Here is a 7,955-nt window from a genome sequence, read left to right as displayed (position 1 = left end):
CATAGCGACGCACCAGCGATCCCGACAATGATACGACCTGGTAAGGATCGCTGGTGTGTCGCTACATGGCCGCTAGTAAACTGTCAAACAAGCAGATCACTTCAACGATACGGCAATCCGTATAACGACCTCAGCGGTCGTTGGGACCTTGTCACACCGCAGCTTTTCTGACGACTCATGCCTGCGTCCCTGAGTTCTGCGTCGCCAACGAGGACGCTCGTCGGCATCAAACACAGCGATGTAGACTGGCCAGCGGGACGCCAACGATCAAATAATGGCCTAGGACTTCAAGCACGATCAGCGATATCCAACGGGGTGGCCGGTCGCCGCTTCGTGTCACACATGGCGAGGTCGCTGTTGCGTTATGTGAGACGGGGCCTTAAGTGTTGTGTCAGGAGTACACAGTACCTAATATTAATTTATGCTCATTTTTCATTTTTTTTTTTTTTTTTTTGCAGATGCCCCGAATAAGAGTATCTTCCCTGTGCCACCAGACCAACATCAGCAGCTTACCTACCCTCTTATCAATCACTCCCATACAACGACAGGATGCGGTCGCCCATGTTAATATGCCCTCTTCTTCCCAATCACCTTCGCCCAGCGCTGGCGGCCGGCAGGAGGCGCTGCAGCATCTGCCTGTGCGCCCGAGTACCTGCCATGCTTCAGTTTTTACAGCATCCCGTCTCCTCCTTGCTGCATCTCGCACCCGGAGAGGATTACCTATTCACAAGGATGAGCTGACCCTAATCTCCAGGACCAAGGAGCCCACCCCAGACCTCACAAATCCTCAAACTGTACCCCTGGAGGATCATAAGAGATGACATCAGACTACAGACGAGGCCATCCCACTCCTGCAGTATTTTATGAAATAAACACTTCTTGGGGAAGAAAAAGGGATGAGCAGCAAGCGGCTGCCAATGGGGCGGTGTCCACCAAGCTGAATTGTGTTTTTTTTGTGAATATGTGATTTTTTTTAGACATATATGTATAGCATATCTTATTTATTTTTTATGTATTTGTTGTGTCACAAGCTTCTGGGGCTGAGGGGGGTCATATTGGCTGCGATTATTTTTTTTTTTTCACGGTACATGAACGTATTTTTAGTTTATGCAAAAAAAAAAGGGAGTTAAGAAAAAGGTACTGACCCTGTATCAGGTTACTTTGAAAGTAAATTGTACTTTTATTTTATTTTTTAATGATTTTCTTGTCCTGATGTTTTTGTGTGCTGCAGAACATAAAGTTACAAACATGCCCTAAGGAGTGTTTTAGAATAATAATTAAAAAAAGGATTGTTTGGTTTATACTTTGTAGGTTTCTTTTTAAGCTGAAAAAAATGAAAAATCTAAAAAAAAAAAAAAAAAAAAAAAATAATATGTATGCAGTACCTAGCTATATCCAAAAGGGGTGCTAGTGAGCACGGCGGTATCTGCCTTACCTGTGGTGGTTGTGGTACAGTAATTTTGGGGGTTTTCATGGCAGCAGAAAAGAAACCTATGAAATATAAGAAATGAACAAGTCATTAGGGTCTTCCTGGTCTCCCCAGAAACAAAACCTTCATACATAAAATGATTGTGACAGCAGCACAGCAAACAGTCATTGTCCTCTGCGGCTGCCAATATACTATAATATTATATTTGATAAAAACTACTTTGGGGATATTTATGGAGTTGCCTTTCTAGCAATTCCCTATGATCTGCAGGATTTCTAGTAGATTTCTCATCAGTTAGACTGGACGATGCAGGATCTGAAACCATTGGCTCTCTCAATCGGAGAAAGGCTTGGAATATATTAGGTTATTGCAAAAGAAGCAATTGCTTTCTGAGCAGTAAGCAAACCTCCAAATTAATCCATTATCCGCACTGGATGATGGTGGCAGTAGTCCATACTAGTTTCTGAAGAAATGTGCCAATTCTGGTGAGGGCTGAGGTTCATCACTGGACCATTGCTAAAATAAGACCCCATTTTTCTCTTTTATCTGCCTGGTACATAAGCCCTGGGGTCCTGAGAAGAGAGTACATCATATCTGTATGTACCTCGGCATTCCTATTATACACCCTTTAACTTCCGTGCTGGATAAGACCGTTATTAATGTAATATAGTGGTTAAGGCTTGGATGTAGACCAGCGCCCTGTTACAGAGCTGTGGTCTAGGACCCTCTGTCAACAGCTTCAGGACCACTGATGTAATATCACAGGGCATAATACACAAAGCCAAAGACCATGGTCACGCCTTGAGTGCAGTGCTGCTGCCATTCTGGGGACGGTATTGTGCCTATAGCCCCCATAGGCTTCTGTGGCCAAGCTTTGCTGCTGCGGAGGTCTTGTACATACCGCAGACTGCTCCAGTACTGGGCAGGCTCTGGGGTGATAACTTATCTGTGCGGCTTTGTATATAAATTCTTGGCTCATCCCATCCTGAGGTTTCTGATAAGATCATGGTCAGCCAAGTCCAGACCCGTCACCAATGACATCACTGAGAGTGGGCGCTGGGTTATTGAAGAGGGAGCACTGGCTCCAGACAGTAAATAAAGTTTAATGGTCGTATAGTGAAGTTATTTCTAACAAACCCTTGATTTATCTTTCTGCATCTTTTCTTGGAGTAAAATTTTGGATTTTCAGGATTTTTATGTTTAGCTTTGCGCTCACTTTTATATTGTTTTTTTTTTTGTTTTTTTTTTTTGTTTTAGCCCTTCTAAGGTTTTTTTTTGCAGTTGCCCAGTCTTTATTATCTGGATAATTTCAGATAAACCATTACTTATGACTTTTCAAAATGTTGCAATTTTTTTTATTTTTATTTAATGATACACCAGTGCTAAAGGCATAAACAAAACAGGCCAAAAAAAGGATCTTTACACAAAAGTCATCAAAACTCGTCGCTAATTTGGACGCAAAATTTGCTAGTGCAAAAAGAAAGGCAGGAGGAAAAGAAAAAAGTTGTATAGACCCACAATTAATCAGTTGCTTTTTTTATATATATATGTTTTAGTTCACAATTTTCAAGATCTCTACTTGCTTTTAAGAAATGAAAACATTGGCTAAAAACCGATGCTGACCAGCAAAAAAAAAAAAAAAAAAAACCCAAGCCGTGCACCTTTGTCAATTAGATGTGATCAGGATGGGGATTTCATTGACAGCAAGCCGAGACCTTGCTGTAGAATTTTTCACCATAATACCTTTGCAAGACATTGTCGCTCAGGAACCCTATAGAGAGCAGAAGAGCAGCAATAATGTTTGTCATCTGATTACCGTTTCTAAAGCCCCCGTTACACACTGCGATATCGCTAGCAATATCGCTGTAAAGTCACCGATTTTGTGATGCACCGCTAGGTGTAACGGTACCCTAAGTCGCAGACTTCTGTCCATGACTATCATGTTGCAGGTAGGATGCGCAGATTAACAAAAAGGAAGAGGTTGAATAAAATTAGAGAAAAAGCGCCACACCAGTCTGTGGGTCATGTCTGATTCCAGATGGATTTAATTTAAATAAATGGGGTATAGCTACACTCTTAAACACACCCAGACCCAAGGGTGACACTGTTCTTAGAAGGAGCCATGTTTTTCTACTCCTGGACAACCGCTTTAATGAGCATTGGAGGAAATTGCCGTTCTTGGTAGTGGACAATGAGTCAGGTCTTGTACAGAGTCAGAGGGCCCGGTCACATGGGGCGCAGATGCGGGTGATTTTCTGGATGGTAGCAGTATTATGCGTATGTTATGAACCCCTATTTCATCCCTGAGCTGCAGAACGTTGTCTATGGCATCTGGAGATCTGTTAATATTTGGGTTCCTGAATGCAATTAATGCTGGGATTTGTAGTTTTGCGCCTGTTAGAATCTGTCCTCCTATAGTCACCACTAGGGGGAGCTCACTGCATTGAACTCAGTAATAAACCCTGAGTCCCCCCTTCTTCCTTCCTTACTCCCAATTTACAGGCAGGTTCTGTTGTGAATGGAAGTAACTTTCAAGTAAAGCCATAAATATTGCATTTCTCCCAATTAACACCAGTTCACAATGTAGGATGCCATAGTAAGTCCTATACTGGGTGCAGGTGTGCGGAGCGGGCTCAGGAGCTGGGTTACATAGTGGCAACCAAAGCTTGCACTGACCGCAGCTGCTTATTTAAATAATGCTGTGTACTTCTGACAACGGTTTTTATATTGAGGTTCCAGCAGCCATATCCGTGCCTGCAATGAGCCAATGGGAGTTGAGCCCATGTCACTGCCATATTGATAACCAGCCTGTGGAGATCAGTTCTCTAGTATTGCAGTACAAAAAACAAGTGATCAAATGATCCCGGATTCAGATCTCCTATGGTACTAAAAAAACACACATATACACCCCCCATATTTTTCAGACTGGAAGATGCACTTTTTTCCCAAAAATTTTTTTTGCAGAAAACTGAGTGCTTCTTATAGTCAAAATATACCATGCATACAATTAGCGAGGTGGCAGCAGGAGTTGAGTGATTCTTCCTGTGGTCCGACGCTGCAGGGCGATTATCTCACTCCCATCCCGGTGTGGCAGGGTCGGCGGTGCGGGGGCTCCTGGACATTTTGTGAAAACCCGGAACCCGCGCACTTCCATTGCCTCAATGCTGTGGCCTCAGGGAAAATGGCCCCCGGAGGCGGCGCATGCGCAGATTGAGATCTTGGCTACGAGATCTCAGATCTCGTTTTGCTGCGATCTCAATCTGCGCATGCTCCGCCTCCAGCACAGCTAGGGTCATCGCCAGACCACCAAACACCCCCTGTGCTGCTGATCACCCCCCCCCCCCCCCCCGGGTAAGCTGAATTCAGGACTGTAAGACGGACCCCCATTTGATGCATTTCACACACACCCCCCCCATTTTCCTGCTGAAAATTTGGGATGCATCTTATGGTCTGGTGCATCTTCTATTCCAGTAAATACAGTAAATAAAAGTCGCCTACCTTTCCAAATTCAAAAACAAATTAACATATTTTGTATCATTGCATCTGTAAACATCCGATTTTTCAAAATGTAAAATAAAAATTAAACTATAAGCTCAATGCAGGGAAAACAAAGCTTTAAAAACAAACAAAAAAAAAACAATCCAAAATGTTGTATGGATCTCAGAAAACGCTGACAGCAGCCAAATTTAGAAAGTCCTGCATTTTTTTTAATCACTAAAATATTTATAAAAATTAGACAAGTTTGTTATCACCCTATTCGTACTGACCCAGACAATTATGGTATATTACCAGGTCCTTTTTACCGTACAATGAGCGCCATACATTTTTTTTTTTTTTTTTTTTTTTAAAAAAGAAAATTCCTTGCTCATGAAAGTGTTAATAAATGATGTGTTGGTCAAAGTGAAATGTGATGTAACCTGACAGCAGAGTCTACAGCGAATGTGCAGCACAGGCTACACAGCAGACATGGCGACCAATGCACAATTCCCATTAACCTGTCTAGTAGAATTCAGTACAGAGCTGCTGATGGCTGCAAGCTGGGACCAGGCGTCATCTGTGGCATTACAGCAGGGAAAAGCCCAGCAATTTACTTCTTACAGTATTAGTAAATAATGACATGAATATGCGTTGTGTGACCTGAACCCCCGCAACACCAGTGTGACCATGTATCGGCTGCTAACACGAGTTCAGTTACAGAAATGATGAGATTTGCCAGGCTGGAGGGCGTTACCACAGATAATACATGTCAGCTTTTCACCTGTTTCCCTGTTGTGTGGCATTAGGATGGGTATCACCAGTCGCTGCCCTCCACAGATATTACATGCATACCCCCCTTTAACATGGAGTCAGGACAGTACTGTATCATGCACTGTGGCTATATCAGTCATAAAGCATCTCAGACTGAAGTTTATCTGACAGTTCTGACAACCATGCTACTGGTATATACTAATATATGCAATTTATTCACTACTTATATTGATATATGCAGTTTATTCACTACTAGTATATATTAATACATACAGTTTATTCACTGCTGGTATATACTAATATATGCAGTTTATTCACTATTAGTATATATTAAGGTATGCAGTTTAGTCACTACTAGTATATATTAATATACGCGGTTTATTCACTGATGGGTAAACCAATATATTCAGTTTATTCACTTGGTATATATTAATATATGCACTTTATTCACTGGTGGTATATACTGTTATATGCAGTTTATTCACTACTGATGTATATTTGTATATGCAGTTTATTCACTGCTGATATCAATAGATGCAAACTTATTCAATGCTGGTATATACTAATATATGCTACTATACATTTATGGGTGCAGTTTATTCATTGCTGGTATAAACATATGCATACAGCAGATTTGGATGTCCCAGTTAAGCTTAAATACAATTTTAGATTTTATTAAGTGATTAGCTGGTATGAGGCCGAGAAATAACTGGCAGCAGCCCTGACAACATATAAGATACCCTTAAAATAAGTGGATTTTAATTTTTTAGCCTGCAATTCCTAATTCACTTTAGATAAAAATGGGATGTTCACACATATATGGAAGTGAAAAGGTGTGGCCACACTAACGTGGATGTGGTTTATGGTCATGATGGCTTTGATTTTACAGGAGGTAAATACAATTTTGCAAAACCTGCTTGTGCTACATAAATCCGTGCACTTCTTTGATGCCCTCTTCTTCTGCATGTCTTGTTGCCTTGTCTACAGCTTTATGAAAACTAAATGACTGAGTGATCCCGAGAAATGACTCAAACGTTCGTTCATCAGTGTTACAATCCGCATGTGGGAAACGTTACAAATATCTAAAGATACCAATTATTTTTTACCAAAAGGAAGATGAGAGGAGAGACTGCTCTGTGCGACACTCACATCAGGGTGTGGTATCAATGGGAACAAAAAAAAAAAAAAAAATGTAGAATATTTATAAAATTGTATTTTTATTTTATTTTTTATAAATGTTCAATAAAACACATTCATCATTCCGCATTTTACATTAGATTGCTCTGGTTTTCTTTACTGATGTTATGGCATGTGCATAAGCTTTGGGTAAAAATGGTGTACAGAGGAGAGCCCGATGCGATTGTTGGTAAGGAAAGCAGTTACATGATATAATTCTGTCTGCCCTCAGACACCACTAGGTTACCGATATCATAATGTATCTGTATACAGGGAGCTCCCCCTAGTAATAGCTGAAGACAGAACCTTATGTAGCTCCGTATGCAGAATGGAGGACATTATACCAGGAAGGGGAGACATCATACTAGGAAGGGCCCAGGATGAAGACATTATACCTGGAAGGGGCCCAGGATGGGGGATGCTATTACAGGAAAGTGGAACAAGATGGGGCCAGGATCGGGGACATTATTACAGGATAGGAGAAATTGTTACATGAAAAGGCGAACATGTCTGTCTTCACGGGAACTGCAACGCTATAAGGACCCATACATCTGACCAACATGCAGGTGGGGGCCCAGGTCCAAATTTTGCATCGGGACCCATTGGACTCTAGTGACATCACTGGGAATATACATTCTCTTGGTTGCTCATTAGCATACGACTGTATAGATCTGTAGTGATATTCAATGGTGCATACATGCGATTATCACACATTGCTGAGGGTTTGTGTTTCACTGTACATTTTGTTTTTACAATTATTGATGATTTCTAGTTGTAAAATAACATACCACAAAATGCATAAATGGTGCCATTTAGCACTTGTAAAAGCATTTTTAGACTTCACTGATTTTTTTCACTTTAACAAAGAGTAAATTACATTTGATTTGAAGGGGTTTTCTGGAATACACATTTATGGTCTATCCTTATTGTACGATGTGAATTCACAAAAACACAAAGTACATTGAATTTACCAAGAACTCCAGATTGCAAACTAACCATATCATGCAGATTGATTTGCGTAAGGGTTGAAACAAAAAACATCAAAGGAATCAAAAGCAACCAATCACTACCCATGGTGACCCAGAAATTGTCAACCACCCAC

General features: G+C 41.1%; 1 long non-coding RNA gene across 1 annotated transcript in view; it reads right to left on the bottom strand.

Annotated features, from left to right (window-relative positions):
* Nucleotides 1–1,372: 1,372 nt before the first annotated feature.
* The window catches only part of LOC141070064 (uncharacterized), a 39,081-nt gene continuing 32,498 nt past the window's right edge, over nt 1,373–7,955 (bottom strand). Inside the window, exon 3 of the long non-coding RNA XR_012226646.1 lies at nt 1,373–1,491. This is a non-coding gene — a long non-coding RNA (uncharacterized lncRNA). The remainder of the gene's footprint in view (nt 1,492–7,955) is intronic.

This window comes from Dendrobates tinctorius, unplaced genomic scaffold (assembly GCF_039654945.1).
Source record: "Dendrobates tinctorius isolate UK_male_01 unplaced genomic scaffold, ASM3965494v1 ptg000013l, whole genome shotgun sequence".
Lineage (NCBI taxonomy): Eukaryota > Metazoa > Chordata > Amphibia > Anura > Dendrobatidae > Dendrobates > Dendrobates tinctorius.
This window is presented reverse-complemented; position numbering and strand designations above follow the sequence as displayed.